Here is a 15,676-nt window from a genome sequence, read left to right on the forward strand (position 1 = left end):
TTCCATAGACATTAAAATTTCTTCAAAGAACATCCAACTTCAGTGTGTGCATTTTGCCAACAGTTAGGGTTTCTGCTTCCCTTACTGCACCATTAAGCATGCCAAAAATCAATTTTGGATGCAAAAATATATATCTGGGGTTGGGTTTATTTTAAATAAATAACACTAGATTTGAATACACTATTTATATATTTCCAATTGCTATACATATCTATATAGACATGTGAGTAACAGTTATGCAGAGTGACTATTATGAGAAATTATTAAAGATCTAATTTTAGATCTACAGTCCTGGACTCAAATTCCACCTGTCTTGGAGGTAAAAAGTGTCTTTCTTGAAATGATCACTCGCTGTTATTCACTGGAATTCACCCCTCAGTGCAGGAAATCCCCGTTGCATCAGGTGGAAGTTTAAAGGCTCAGTGGGACAGAATTCTAGCTGGCGTGAATTTCAATAACTCCATTGCCTTCAATGGAATTATTTCAATTTACACCAGTTGAGAATCTCACTCCTGAACTATAACAGGATCTAGAAATTTTGCTCAAACATGTGATTTATGAAAAGCCAAAAATAGAGAGAAGACACAAACATCTAACCTTTTCCTCTTATTATATAATTAGACATTAGTTAAATGTATTATTTTTAAGATCAAGAAATGAAGGAAAAAGATTTTTCTCACAACTGTACATATATTATGCTGTAAGAAAGTGGTCATTACCTATTTGTTCATAATAATTCCTCAAACTAGATGAGACCCAATCATCTGCAAGCCTTTTATGCATGCTGCAACTCACCACAATCCTTCTCAACAACTCAAAAAGCCTTTTCTTTCTACTAACCCACAGGCAGCTATCAGCATATAATTTTCCAGACACTGAAAGCAAGAAATTGAAAATATATTTGCAGAGAGTTACATTGCCACTCCTCCTGCCCTCCAACTTCAGGAAACAGGCCCACAGACTGATGCTGCCCAGTCAAGTATCCCAGCACTGATGTGCTGCCTGTAGAGGCAAGGCTGGGGCTTGTATTGCATTCGGTTTTACAATACAGTGAATGAGGAGCTGGAGAAATGGAGAGAAGCAGGGACTGACATTGGTCAGGATGATGATTTGCTAATGATGCAACTAGCTTCTCTGGCTGCTTATTTATTATGTAAGACCATCAATGAACAGTAAGACAACTATGGCACATGAGATTCATGGACAGACACATTTTTTTTCTGACTCGAAACCGATAACAAAAGAAAAAGCTTTCATTCAGCTGAAAAAAATACCAATTCGTCCAACAGAAAGGAAGTATGTAACTTCCACTGGAGTTCAGTGGATTTGTCACTTCAGATAGAAAGCACCTAGATAGAAGCAGAGTAGCAAGGTTTGACTGCAATTACCTTATCTTTCCTATTTTTAGTGACAGGACCAGATTATTTTAAGTGCATTTTATAGAAAACCCTTCTTTACTGAAATATAAAGACTGTAATAAAGACAATACAATGTTTTGAAACTGTTTTAAATCCTTCACTCAGCTTTGCTTCTACAGATTTAACATGTAGGGGTTCTAATCTTACTGCTACTAATTAGAGCTTTAGTGTAATTGTGCCAACAGGGTGCTTGGCATAATAATTACTATTGAGAGATTCTGGTGGAGCTGTAACATGCCCACATAATACAGATATGTCTAGTATTACAGAGCAGTCACCTTTGTATGTTGACTCTTATGTTGGATTTTAACCAAGTAAGGGGTTATTTTGCCTTTATAATAAAGCTCAAAAGGCATATACATATGTATGATTTAGATATTCATTTTTCCCTCTGATTCTTTTGAATATTAATTAGCAGGAAGAATAGAAGACAACTAATACAGCACATTTTATTTCACATATTTCATAATTTGGTCTAGCCTGGTAGGGGGATAATGAACAGAAATGCTTAATTTGACATGTCACACTTCTTAAATTTAATGATATACTTTTCTCAGTTTAATGTTCTCAGTCACAAAATTTACCATAATATATAACAAACAGGACTAGAAAGCAGGGATGGATACTTTAAATATTTGCATTTGGAAAGTGCCTGTGCTGCATTCCATTACTTTGTTATTGATTTCCAAACATATCCTTATGCATATATTTGAATAGACACATTTAAAGTAAATACAGATATCTGAAGTAAAAAAAAATTACCTTTACTTAAAAATGAACAGAGGATGTTTGAAAAGAGACACTTTGCTTTCCTGATGATTCAATAGGTTTTACTTAGCTTATTGGCTCAGTACCAAAATACAATTCTTTCCATATTTAACCTTTTATAATTGCACTAATCCAACATTTGTCTATAATTTTTTTCAACTCTGTAAACCTCAGATTCAGCTATATAATCATAAATAACCAAAAGTGCATCTTAATTATGGTGATTCTGTAAGAAGGTACTTTAAAAGCAGGTTACTTTTTTTTATTCAAGGCACAACATACTTATTTGGGTATCCAAAAGCCTGTTTCATGGAGTAATATCTAAGAGGGTGTAATAAACTATTTTAGGAACACTGTGGTGCTTTTTTAAAATGTTACAAACACTTTCAAAAAGGTAGCATGTAATGGCATATAGCCTGAACCAGAGCTCCATTTAGAAGAGACAGGCTTGTTTTTACTGCCCCTTAGTGCTTCAATTTTAAAGTGACAGGAAACCAATTTTTGATTACAAATCAATGGGTTAGATGTCACCTTCAGACAGTAGTAAATTTAGTTGTTGATATTAGATAGTAAAGAAGGATATTAGAAAAGCACTGGTGTTACACTTTTTATGTGTCTATTTTGCAAAAGTAAAGCAAAACAAGATGAAATAATGTTGCTAGAAGGTTTCTGGGTTTCCTCTCTGTGCCTTCATTTACCTTTTCTAGGACCATTTCTCTTAATGCAAGTAAATTGTGAACTGTGTTATTCATTTGTGCATCATCAGAATAATAAAAATGCAATTAACAGCCATAATCATATACATGTGGTGTGCAAGTTAAATATCCAAGAAAAGGATTCTGTAAACATTTCCTGAGCTGAGTTTTTTTCTCCTTATCTGTACAGTACATTTCTTTGCTAACATAATGGAAACAAAAACTATGTATGTTCCTGTCATGTAAGATGCCTTTTGATGAAGCCTCTTTTTTCTTTAAGCTTTTAAGATAATCTTAGAGAAATCATCAAACTATAAAAAGAAATCAATAAAACAGAAAAGGTTCCCATCACCCCTAAAAAATCCATAACTTTTGCATTTTAATAGAGACACTACAAGACTATACCAGTCATTTTCTTTCTGATGTGTTCCTTTGATTTCACTCTTATCTCACAGGACTCTTGACTTTCCTGAGAAAGGGATTATTGAATTGTATGTCTCCCTCAGATGCTCTTGATCATTCAAGTAGTCTGTACTTAAGAATGTTACAGAGTCTGCTCAGCTGCTGGCTCCTTAGGAACTCATCAGGGACTGTCATCTTAATATTAATTGGGTTTCGTACAGGAATCCGAGTCCCACAATGAGAGGGTTTCAAGAGAGAAGATTATGCCCAAAGCCAGATATAAAGACAAACATATTTAGCACAACAATTATGATAATTGCAGAAACACTCTGTTGAGAAATAAGTAAATCTGATTAAGGGCACTTCTACATGATCAAATATTAATCTGATGTCTTCACTCTAACCTGGTTTGAACATAAGAGGCTTCTTATGGTTTTATGTATTAACAGATTTGTAGAAGCTGAACTCATAGTACCTAATAATATGGTACATCCAAGTCACTACAGTAAAAGGATCTTTAAAGAATGTAATCCACTTAAATTAAAAATAGACCCAGATTGAATCATAAAGCTTAAATTTAAATTAAAATACATGCAATCAATAAGACTTTTTATATAAAGCCCAGAATGAACTAACTTATTACTTTTTCCATTTCACGGCACAAGAATTAGATATATTTCTTCCAGGTTAATAAAGGCTTTATCTCTTCATAACAAATCATCATAACTAATAACATCCAGACACCGACTTTAAACTTTCCAGATATACTAAATACCCACACAAATAGATTAGGGAGTGAAATATGTATACTTTTGGCTAAGTATGAGAATTATGTTTGTTTAAAAATATATACAGTAGTCACTTCTATATTTAAATCATTTAATTAAACCTTGTCTTTACAGTCATTAAAACTCAGATTTTTCCATTATTAAATTCACAGGTCAACTTTGTGTATTTGAGTCATGGTACTGATGGGTAACCTCAGCATTGATAAGAAAGCTGAAATACAGATAGAATATTTAACATCAGCAACAGCAATTTTCTATTGGCAAAATATATAACTATCAGAAAATACTAATCTTATTGTTCAAGATGACCTTGTTGTAATATAGTTTATTAAATTGGTCTTTAGACTACTTTTAAAGTTCTGCCATGCCACATACTTTACATATATCAGACCTATATACTAGATACAACATATATCTGCATATGTACATCTAAATATACTGTCTGAAAATGGACATACTTTAATTCTTACATAACCATTTGGAATGTACTAATTTAATTATACACACACTCTCTCACCATATACAATACATGTAATGTTCATATCAAAGAGAATTTTCCAACCATCCACCAGCATTTTCTTTATGAATCTTTATTTATTAGGAAGAATTAACCACATATAGACCTTGTGGAAGGTAAATCTTGCCAGCATGGCTTATCTCCCATAGTAATTAGGCTTGTGTTTCTGCTTTATTAACTCTGATACAACAGTGCCCTGCCCTCTGTCACCAGGGGTACTAATAGATGATAATCACTACGATTTGGAAACCATACAAATTAAATGATGAAGTGAGAGGATGTGAAGTAAAGCAATGAGTTCAAGGACAAGTGGGTTAGTCATTTAAATACTCATTTTCAGGATGTTAAATAGGAATTTTACATTTAAATGTAAAACATCAACATTTATTACAAGGTATAATAATTTAAAACCCAAGAAGATAAATATACACATTAGTGCAATATTAACCCTTTAAAGATGTGAGGAAATATTTTGTTTTATTATACAGTATTTTACAAGATAAAGTTTCTTTGTCCTTAAAGGGAAGTATAAGAAGTAAATTTGAATACAATGTAATACAACTTAATTATCTTTAAATACAATTTTATATTTTATTTTTGGAAACATCAAATGGATATTTCCTTCCATTGTTAATATTTCAACAGGACTGATGATAACCTCCAAAATTTCTCCACATCTAAATACAGTTTAGGTTTGCATTCGTACAAACATTACCTGAACATATAATTTCTCTCTCTTAGATAACACTTTTCATCCATAACAACTCCCCTTTTTTAAAATTTAAGTGTTTAATTAGCAGAAAAATGAACCCAGACTATCGAAGGAAAACAAAGTTACATGGTTTATTTATAAAATTGCTACCATTATTTTCCTTCCTTCAATAATATTCATCAGAAGTTTCAGCTGCTAAAACATCCTTTTGGCAAAGTGATTTCACATGTAGCTTTACGTTTTAAACTGCTTGATTAAGAAGTGATAAAGTCAAGTAAAGATATGCTGAGATATCCAAATAAATGTCTTTCCCATAAGAAATGAATTAAGGCAGGCTCAAAAACTCAACAGGTTAACACTGAAAAAACTGACACTACATTAAACATTTGCAAATCAATATTTCTATTTTGTATTATTAATATAAAACATATATGTACTCTGATATAACATCACATTATATCATGTTTGATTCCCACATGGGAATTTAGATCCAACAGATCTAAATTACAGAGAGCCATTTTTCTAGCCGATAAGGAAAATGTATTCATACATTATCCAAAATAGTAGTTTTTAAATCTGCATTTCCTTTTAAGCTAAAGCTTCATGTCAAGCTCAGTGAACTAGGTAAGTGTTTCCATATAAGTAAAATACCTCATTATACCATTTAATGTAATTGTATAGACAAACTAGATTTGTTCTTCAGAAATGGATTTATCTCAAAGTAAACTTTATTATTCCAAATTTAGGGTACTTTCTCAAGAATATATTCTGCTACACTATTTCATCTCAATAAATTACAATTTGGAGCTCTCCTAGTTAACTTCGCTACAAAGCATCAAGACTGATAAAACTTCTGGTTTTGCAAGGGCCTATTTCATGCATTATGAGTATATAAATATCCACAGTGGTCATTTATTTTTGAAAGGTAGTATAACGACCAATGAATCTTTACAGTAATACATTTGTTCTAATATATACATGCAAAATATTACACATACTACATACAATAAAATAGGTCATTTAATGTTAAATTTAAAATGTAATATGATTTCCAACATAGACTTCATATCTGAATACCGAAAGAAATTTCAGTTATAAGAATATTTTTTTGCAGAAAAATGGCCATTATTTTGCAAGATGTGCTTCAATACAGTGCTGCAAAACCTCCTGTATAGCTTAAAATGATATTTTATGTTAAAAACTACATCCACCTTAGTGAATTTTAGAAAGGCTCCTAAAAATGATAGTTTCCATCTTTGGAGAGGAAAAGATTTACAGACAAAACACAAACGCAGATACTTAACTAATAATCATCATCCACTAGCCTCTCTGGGTTCTGAAGAATTGTATTCCATGGTTAGCATGTTTACATTCATTCAATTCTAGCTGCAGATTATGGCAATTAGATATTTATCCTCCTTGGGTCTACACTGTTTTTATTTATGTTGAACTTGAATCAATTATCAGAAACAAAGCTGCATACATGTAACTCTAACCAGTTTCTAGAGATGCATACAGACTACTGCTTGTTTACTTTGGGAAGACTAATCTTACGGCATGCATTAAAAATGTTGTACTTGTCACTGACTAATACAGCAAATCGAAACCTTGGAACAATCTCATTTACAATTCAAGGGCTCCACATTTAATTCTTGCATCAGAATTTTTGCTTAACCATTTGTTTAAAAAAAAAAACAAAAACAAAAAACCACCAGAGGCTCAGGGCAATATACAAAAATACCACAAACTAACCATGACTGTAAATTCGTTTCATTTCTAGAATGTATCTCTACATACATTTATTTCTAGATGTATCTAGCTGTCATCAGATCAGTCTCAATTTACCATCCTTACCCCTTCACTAATTATACAATTGGATATTTTAACTGTTTTGTGCTATTCACACAGCTAGGGTTGTTAACAGAAAAATCACTCCCTCCTTTGTATTTCTTAAGTAAAAACTTAGCTGCTGTTTTTACTTACAGTTCTCAGCATTTCTTTGTCTTTTAAACCATTTTAGCTTTTAATATGAAAGTTTTATGAGTTATTCTATCAGAAAATTCAAACCTTTACTAAGTGACATGAACAGTTACAGTTGGTTTAAGTGTGGTTGGATACCCCTTATTCCACAAGAAAAAGCTATATATGGCATATGTTAACATCTAAAGACTGAAAACATAACCAGTAAAATAGTCTCCCAGTCTAAAGGAAATCACTACTTAATTCAACAAACATTTGTTTCAGCTCAGGCATTGCACCAGAAACTTTTAGCAGCTTTCTGGTTCAATAATACTCAGTTTGATATGTAGACTCATAACATGCGGCACAGCACCATCTGCTGGCTTGAACAATGGCTCTGGACACTACATGGTTAGGAAACCAGAATCAGTGCTTCTCAAATCTATCCAAAATACAAAAGGAAGGCATTCTACTCACCTTAGGTCACCGGGTTTCTAAGATTCTGCACAAATTCGCTATATAAAGAGAGAGAGAGCGAGAACACTGTAAGGTGTGTGTGAAATGACATTTGAAAATCATATAAAGAAGTAATCTGAGCACTATGGCCTTATTCAGGAAAAGGAAGGAAAGGTAAAGGAAGCTGAGTTTCCTTCTAAATGGTCCACAGAAGAGCTGCTTTTAAATAGTCTCTCAAACATTACATTCTTGCTCTAGTCTACATATATATTTATGGTATGGGTTGTTTTGGGGGGCAGGGGTTAGTCAAGGGAGGGCTTAATCAATAGCCAAATGCAACAAGTAGTTGTGTCTTACCTTAATCATTATTGAATGAATGAATGAATCATTTCTCAAGTAAAAGGGCAGCGTTATTTTATGTTTCTACTTGTTTCGCAAAGTAAAAAAAGTAAAGGAAAAGAAAACAAATATATAAAAAGGAACAAGTGGCAAAGAATCCATTTTCATTTTGTCAAGACTTCATGTGGAAAGAGTAAGCAAACAATATTTTTAGTAGTACCATTAGAGGGCTACAGGAGCTAAGACAGCCTCAAAAATACTTTGAGATGTCTGAATGATTGGTTTTCAGTAGCTGTATAAATAGAAATCTTAATTCTCTTTATCACTGCTATTTAAAAGGACACTGATACCTATTTCCACTTTTAGGTGTTAAAATTGTATTTTGTTTGACGATTCATAACAAAAAATGAGCATTAAAAAGGAAACACTTACACAATTTAGACACCCTCACCAACAAAAAAGCACTCTACTTTTCCAGTCCCAAATAGCTGAGGATGTATACACACACACACAGTATATGCGGGCAGCAGAAACAAATTTGGGGTAAAAATTAAGGGCCAAATTCTGCATCGTCAGTAGGATTGCTCACATGAATAAGTCTTACTCAACGTGAGTAAAGATGCAGAATTGGGTCCCAAGTCTTTGCTCAGTCTTACAGCTGAGCAAAACAGCTCATAGTAGCAGAACACTATAGATTGGAAACCCAAATTCTAGTTACACTTCCTCCTGTAAATTATTTTGTTGACTTTATGCCTGTTGCATGAGCTGTGTAGAGGCCTTGGCTGGTGCCAATGAATACTGAAAATGTCATCTATTTAGTACTCACTGTGGGATTTCAATTATGATTCCCTTTGTCCCAGCCTGATGATGAGCAGCTGGCTTAACTGAGGAAGAGTGCAAGGCATTCTGGGAAATATTAGCAAAGTACCCATTGACCAACGTTAGCATAGTTACCTCTTGGGCATAACTGGCAGACTTCTTCCTTAAAAATCCTATCGCTGATCTTCCCAGGAAAGAGCGTCATAAGGACCTGACCTAGAGCCCACAGAAGTAAAGAGAAAACCTCCCATTGACTTCACTGGGAACTGCCTTAGGCCCTCAGAGCAAAAAATTAACAGTCAGGAGAATTGGGCTGTGCAGCCCAGTTCAAGTTATTTAAAGCCAAGTTCTGCTCTCGTTTACGTTTACATCATCACACACACACCCGCCGAAGTAGCTCCAATGGAGTGAATTGTATTACTCCATTTTTAAATGGGTGTAACTACAAAGAACACAATCTGGCCATTAGCCTCCATGCCTCACTTTCCTTATCTGTAAAATTGTGGCTCAATCCATTTTTCCTATCTGCCTACTTCACAAGGATGCTGTGAGGTTTAGCTACTCTCTGTGAAGCTCTATATACTGGAAGCATTACGCATTATTATCTAGCATGTACCATGTACCTGTGCAAGTCATGAGACATAGTGATCTTGATTAGTACATGTGTGAACAGAAAAAGAGCAAAGCTGGTAGTAAAAAAAAAAGTCACTTAAAGGGCCTGATCCTGCACCACTGATAGTTTTGCCATTGGCGGTACTAACCTGCCCCAAGACATGCAATAACAAAGGAGAACTTGAGTTCAGGATAATCTCTGCTAAGTAAATATTTCTACAAAGTTTAATTCGGTGATGTTTAATTCTATTTCAAATTATAGTATATAACTGTCTCCTTCCTTTTAACTTTCGTGATTCTCAGTGGTTGGTAGTTATTAAGTATAATTTTATTTGTCATTGTGGTGACATGTAGTTTCCTCAGAAAATGTGATGTGGCAAGAAAGTTTGTGTGCTCTGTTGCATCAGTGTGCAGTCAGCAGAATGCACTGATTTACAGAACAAAAGGTAACCCGAAGTGATACCTCATGGCGAGGCATATCATTCACAGACATTATCTCACGTCAGCACAGGAGGGAAAATGTGCATTGTCACGGTATCTGTACAGGACCAATGCATGGTGCAACTATAAATAGCTTATTGTTTTAACCCTCTCTGATGTTCTAGAGGATAACACAAATATTGAAGGAACGATTGAGATTTAATATAAAAGGGAACACTGACAGATATTGTGACAACAATAACGAGCGATGTCTGACAACCTGTTCCTAACTCCAGGACCCAGTGCTACAAGCTCTAGGCATGCTGTACTATGGTTTTTTTTTTTAAATTTTGTTTGGACATTTTTGCTACCATGGCAGACCATTTCCGCTGTTAAGAACAGAGAGAGTTTAAAATATAATCAATTTAATGTAAAAAAAAGTATTTGTCCTGTAAAAACAATGGACTGAATCTTGAGAACTGCCAATTTCCAGTTGTGGACCTCCAGCACATCTCAGGATTAGGCACATTATCTCTCCTGCAGTAAGATAATATGGGGAGGGAACAGATATTACTTCTGGTCGCCTTTGGTCAGATTTTCATACAACAGCATGTTATTTGAGAACAGCAACAAGTCATCACCATGGTTTCAAATAAATTCAGCTAACTGAAGGCAATAGGAGTTTGGCGCTGAGAGAGCTTGAAGGTTCAGACACTTTAAGCAATTAGGACTACTGTCTTTCCGTTGACTTGCACTTTGGACCAGGCCCTTGCACTGTAAGTTCTGTGGGGCAGGAAGTATACATGTTTGGAAGGTACCATGAACATTTACAGTGCTCTCTAAAAACAAAATAAATAACTACAAAAGAAGTTTTGACTAGCTATGGCAAGTTCAGAAAAAGCTGCACTTTCATTAAATACCATTACAGTCAAATCCATTAAGAAACCAGGACTATTTAAAAAGCCAAAGAACTGTTGCAGGTCTGTATATAAGAAAGAAGATAAACCCACTTATTAGTTTTTGAGTATCTTTTTGTGGAAAGATTCAAGATACTGGTATAAAAATTAACTCCACAACCTTTAAAACAACCATAGATATAGAAATGAGCTCTTATGCTCAAAGAGCCCCTAAGGCATCCTGTAATGGGTTACATCCATTGGCAGGTCTTGTTGCAGGTGTCAACCAGGAAAAAAAAAAACACAAATAAGAATTTATTTACCTTACTTAGGACTAAATGTTGAAAAAGTGATATCTGTATTTTCATACACAAAATTGTAAATCCAACCACTTGTGTGCGTAGTTGAGGGGTCTGCCTACAATAACAGGTCCGTGTCATACATGTATGCTGTGCATGCAAATCAGATAAAGTTAAGGATCCATTGATTTGCATGTAATGTTCAAATGCAGAAACTAATGCAAATTCTGATGCTGCAGTCGATACCATTAAAAAAGCGTGGCCCACAGTGTTACTGGATGCAGAGATAAAGGAAAATATTGAATATATTCTTCTCTCTATTGTGGGTGCCATGTAAACATGTCTGCCCTACAAGAATGAGTAATAAAATAAAAACAATTAGAGTACATTGAGTGGAAAAATAGGAAGAGATTTTCATACAAATTTTCATAACAATCTGACCTTTTTTATCCAAATTTGAAATTTTGACTATATTTGCCAAAATTGTGAATATTAAAAAGTTAAAAGTTAATCAGCAGGATGAAGCCTCCAGGCCCTCTTCCTCTTGAACTCTTTCCCTCTACTCCAAGTGAAAACAGTTATTTTAAGTCTAAGGATGAAGTAACTTCATTAGCCATAAATCCTCAGCAGGCCCATGCTAGCTTAAACAGTCACTGGGGGTGAGATTTTCAAAAGCATTCAGCATTGGCCTAATTCTGCCCTCACTGTATGCAACAGATGTTTAACCATTGCTCCCATTGAAATCAATGGTAAAACTCCCCTTGATGTCAATGGGAACAAAGTCAGGCTAAGACCGAGCACTCTTGAAATAGCAACCTTAGTTGAGCAGGAAAGTGTTTATTAATATGAGCTTTTCTCCTGCCATAGACCAACACTGGCCCAGGCCTACATTCGAACAAGAACATCATTTTCAGGAGGACAGTCACCCTGCTGCTGAATAGGTTGGCCTACCTCATAGCCAAGCTTTATGATTTGCATGATTTAGTCTTGAGGCCTGCAGCAGGAAAGCCAGGTTACAACTAATTTAACAGGTTATTTCCAATTTGGTAATCCCTTATTTTAGTGTTTGTAGCTCTCTCTCTTCTGTACCCTTACGTTTCTAGGTAAGTTGCTTTTCTGCATGAGCAGCTACCATTTTGCACAGTGGCCTTGATTCGGCATGTTACAGTAGATGCCCACGCTACGTCTTGCATGAAAAATAAATATGCATGAAGATCTAGAGCAATCGTCTCAATTTGACGGTTTTGCTGCACAGCAGAATACTATGGACCAAATTCTATACTCTGTAATACGTGTCCAATTCTGTTGGAAATCACTCAGGTTGCACACTGACAGCAGAGCTTTGTTCCGTGACTTCCAATGCCTTGAATGCTTATTCTACATTAATGAAATGTATGCAATTGTTTGAGTGCCATATTTTCAGCATCCCACAGTACAGTATTTCAACTTTCTTCCACAAAGGTAACTATGGCTCCGATTCAGCAAGTTTATAAGCTAGTTAGCAAGCACATTGAAATCAATGCAACTACTCATACGCTCACCATGAGTTAAGTGCTTAAAAAGACCTTACTCAATCAGAGCCTAAATGAGACTTTTAGAATAGATGTATTACAAGATACAACCATTTGAAGTAGTACCTCAAAGCATTCATTCTCTGCCTCTTTTAGCTTTACCCTAGCATAAGGTCATCTTTGTCAAAACTCTGAAGAAATCCTACACCATAAAAATAAGAGCCATAATGGTTCCATTCATATTACATTGGATCCAAATGATGATGTATGTCCATTGGTTTTCTGAAGGATCATGGGTTTTGAAGGGTTTGTCTTTTAAAAACATTTTTCCCTAATATAAATGAGGATTCTGATAGCACATCCAGCGAGAGGCACTGTGGGGTGAGCATGGAATGGATAGCCATGAGGACATTTTTAAAAAATGTTCTTGCCCATTTTTTGTTTAGCACACAAAATTACTGACTTATTGTGAATAGCTCTCGAATAAATAATGAGTATAATGACCTATGAAAGGCGCAAATGTGCTTCTGGTTGAGTCAACAGCTAAAGAAAAATCTATGAATCTTCTGCTAAATTAATTATCTCATTAACCCTGAGCACTTTCACCTGACCTTAATAGGAAAGTAAGAAATTAGAAGATAGATATGTAGGTATGTGTTTGAAAGGATTTCCATCTGGGCATAAGCATTAGTAAACACTGCACACTTAGAGAAATGTAAAGATAGAAAGAGGAAATTAGTGAGTGTCAGAAAATTGCAAAATGCAACCTCTGTGTTATGTCACAATTCTAGGTAAGAGTTGTTACCTTCACCTCTTGTTAAGGAGCATAACAGCAAGTGAAAATATGGAGGAAAAGGGTTTGTTTTGTCATATACGCTATGGACATAGCTACACTAGGAAACGAGGTGTGTGTTTAACATGTTACCTAGTGTATAAAAATCAATATAGACAAGGGCATATTGTAGATTTAACAGATGTTACTGGCTCAGGTATGCCACAGGCTGTCCCCCTTAGGGTTACCATTTAACTCATTAACATACAAACTGCCTTGTATACACTAGGGTTGTAACTAATATGTCAAATACCTTTTTTCCCTAGTGGGGACAAGTGGGCCCAAATCCTCTCCCGAACACACTATTCAAGACAGACAGATGTGAGCGGGGGAGGACCACTGTGTTGTGACACCACACCAGTCCACAGCTTCTATGGCAGCTGTTGCTTCACACACGCACACACACACTGGATGGAGCATAATGAATTTGCTTAGTTATGGAAACTCCATACAGGACAGTTCCCTAGATCCTGACCATCATATGCAGAACACACTGAATTCTGAGCTTTGCAGGCTCTTTATTTTGTGCCAGAGGATTTGGGCTTTTGTACATACCAGATGAGAAAGGCATTCAGGGTTTTGTTTTGCTAAAAGTTCCCAGTTCAGACACAAGTACATGAGCCAAACCGATTCTACACATATACATCATCTCAGAGACTCTGTGCAAGTGGCAATGGAAAAACCTTAAAGGGCATATATGGGCCAAACACATCAGCTGGAAACCCTCAAACACTGGCCAGTCGGAGGCAGGGAGAGACAACACATGTATATGCCATCCCCACCCCCATCCACAGGGCAGGAGGGGGCATGGTGTGCTATAATCCTCTTTTCTGCCTCATCTCCACATGGATTAGTTTGTAGGATGTACCATCCTCAGCGCTAAGATATGCCGACTACCACAAACCCAGGAAGAAAAGAGAGGTGTTTATTTGCACAAGCTCCCCACTATGATCTCTAGCTCAATGGGTTCCGATGATCAAGCTACTGTGGAGCTGCTTCACTGCCCCCTTCCATGCTACTCAAGACAGGATGTTGTCAAATTTTACAGAGATGGCAGCAACAGGTTTCTGTGCCCCTTGCTCACAAATAAGTCAATGTCAGACTGTAGCCCAATATTACTAGTACCAGTGATGTGAAAGTAATTATATAAGGAACTGTCAATTCCTTTTCTGACAGTGAAGCATCCACAACCAGATCCTGATCCTCAAATGTAATCATTATGAACTACTGTTCACAAATTTATTTCTGCAAGTAGTTCTTTGTAGTCTGTTTGCAAGGAATATATTGTGAGTATTGGATAGATGAAATTCAAGTTGCTTTGATTGGCTATACCACAGGGATGTGGTATGCCTGCACTCCCTGGCTGAGTGCATATAATTGTTAGTATGGGATGAAGACCGGAGAAAATATTCTTCTCTGTTTTTCACTTTATTTACTATGTGTATTTGACAGCCCTTTGTACATACACTGTTTCACTAGCTCTTCAAAATAGACAGTTCCCTTGTGGTTTGTGTAGGTTTTCCCCCCACAGTAACGGGCGGAGGACAACATTTTTACAAAAATATGCAAATAATATTGCAAACCAGAAGAGTTGACAAGGAGACCCAAGACAAGGGCAGGACCTGAAATTTCCCTGAACTTCCCATATCTTCTCCTTCAGAATTACAATTGCTATTGGTGGATGTCACCTAATCTAGAGTCTTATGGAACTAAACAAAATGGCCCATGACTGTCAAGTCTCAAGTATGTTATCCTTCACATATAAGCCAGACATAAATGCTCCTCCTATTTCTCAGGAACCAGAATTGTTTCAGGTAACTGATCATGAATCAGAAGAACCTGCCATCTGAGGAGCAATCATAATGTTGTATTTACATTCTTCTTTTGGTGGTAAACATTTTAAGGCTCTTTAAGAAAGTTTCCAAAATAGTCTCTTTTGTTAATTTGTTATTAAATTGGCTAGTCTAAAAACTCTGCAAGTGGAATTACAAAACATGCTATATTATTTATTCCATAAAGAAATGGAAATTTAACTTCAACAGTAATGTAAATCCTAATTAACAATAGTATGTTTTCTAAATGAAAGACCGTGTATTTATAGCAGAAATATTCACTATTTGGTTTAGAATATTCCATAAATTAGAATACTACGGAGAAAAAATGTTGCTAAGTTTTTATCATCATGGTATCTGGATACCTAACAGTATCTAAGTATATTTATTATGATACACTA

General features: G+C 35.4%; 1 long non-coding RNA gene across 8 annotated transcripts in view; it reads right to left on the reverse strand.

Annotated features, from left to right (window-relative positions):
• LOC137155016 (uncharacterized) overlaps positions 1-15,676 on the reverse strand; it is a 505,162-nt gene that overhangs the window by 382,017 nt on the left and 107,469 nt on the right. For 7 of the 8 annotated variants that reach the window (XR_010920325.1, XR_010920329.1, XR_010920327.1 and 4 more), the window contains exon 2: positions 7,737-7,774. The exons of the other annotated variant lie outside the window; for it this stretch is intronic. This is a non-coding gene — a long non-coding RNA (uncharacterized lncRNA). The remainder of the gene's footprint in view (positions 1-7,736; positions 7,775-15,676) is intronic. 8 annotated transcript variants of the gene reach the window in all.

This window comes from Emydura macquarii, unplaced genomic scaffold (assembly GCF_026122565.2).
Source record: "Emydura macquarii macquarii isolate MOO-44397 ecotype Brisbane River unplaced genomic scaffold, CSIRO-AGI_Emac_v2 contig_295, whole genome shotgun sequence".
Lineage (NCBI taxonomy): Eukaryota > Metazoa > Chordata > Testudines > Chelidae > Emydura > Emydura macquarii.